The sequence below is a fragment of the Mustela nigripes genome, chromosome 2 (genome assembly GCF_022355385.1).
Source record: "Mustela nigripes isolate SB6536 chromosome 2, MUSNIG.SB6536, whole genome shotgun sequence".
Classification (NCBI taxonomy): domain Eukaryota; kingdom Metazoa; phylum Chordata; class Mammalia; order Carnivora; family Mustelidae; genus Mustela; species Mustela nigripes.
Window position 1 is genome coordinate 71806366 of NC_081558.1, and position 1493 is coordinate 71807858.

A 1493-nucleotide genomic window follows, 5' to 3' on the forward strand; every position below is an offset into this window, starting at 1 on the left:
GAAGACAAGGACATCAAAATGGTTTCTGCTTGTGCTGATGCAGTTCCATGCCTCAGGGCTGGGGGCAGGCAGGTGGGTGTGTGCGTGGGTGTGCATTCCTGCGTGTGGACTCCTTGCCAGCCTAGACCTATCTCTGCCCAGTGCTTTTGCAGTGTGCAGTGTCGTCAGGTAAAATTCTGAAACCAGGTGTTGTTTTTCATCTTGCTGTTTACAGGGACTGACAGATTTCTTTTATTATCTATTTATTTGACAGACAGAGATCACAAGTAGGCAGAGAGCAGGCAGAGAGAGGGAGAAGCAGACTCCCTGCCGAGCAGAGAGCCGGACGTGGGCCTTGATCCCAGGACCCTGAGATCATGACCTGAGCGAAGGCAGAGGGTTCAACCCACTGAGCCACCTCAGTGATGCCCCCGATTATCGAAATTAAAAATGCTTTATATACAAATGTAGTAATCCGAAGGGGCACGTGCACCCAAATGTTTATAGCAGCAATGTCCATAATAGCCAAACTATGGAAAGAACCTAGATGTCCATCAACCGATGAATGGATAAAGAAGATGTGGTATATATATATATGTGTGTGTGTGTGTGTGTGTGTGTGTGTATTCCATTGTGTGTGTATATATACATATATACATACACATACACACACAATGGAACACTATGCAACCCTCAAAAACCGAAATCTTGCCATTTGCGACAATATGAATGGAACTAGAGGGTACTATGCTTAGTGAAATAAGTCAGTCGGAGAAAGACAACTATCATATGATCTCCCTGATATGAGGAAGTGGAGATGCAGTGTGGGGGGTGGTTTGGGGGGTAGGAAAAGAATAAATGAAACAAGATGGGATCGGGAGAGAGACAAACCATAAGAGACTCTTAATGTCACAAAACAAACTGAGGGTGGCCAGGGGGAGGGGGGTTGGGAGAGGGTGGTGGTGTTATGGACATTGGGGAGGGTATGTGACTATGGTGAGTGCTGTGAAGTGTGTAAACCTGGCGATTCACAGACCTCTACCCCTGGGGCTAATAATACATTATATGTTTATTAAAAAATTAAAAAAATTTAAATGTTTTATGCCTTCCAAGAAGTTTATGGACTCTTCACCTATGGGAGTGAGCCTGGTTTGATCATCTTGGAAAGCAACAGTCTGGAAGTACTTAGAAAAATTAGGTGTACTGCTAGTCCTGGGTTCCCCGCCCCTGGAAAGCAGCCTCAGAGAAACTCATTCCTACATCCACAAGGACAAGAGGGAACATTATTGCAGCATCCTAGGTGTGAAAGAGGGTGATGGTGTCCATCGCTAGGAGAGTGGAAGAGTAAGCTGTTGAGGAGAGGAAGACCATGGAGTTCTTGGATCAGTCAGAATGAATGAACTGAAGGCACATACAATAATACAGACAGATCTTGAGAATAAAAGGTTGAATGATTAAACTTTAAAAACAGAGGGAGATCTAAACTAGTGCTATTCAACGTATGGCCCACTGCC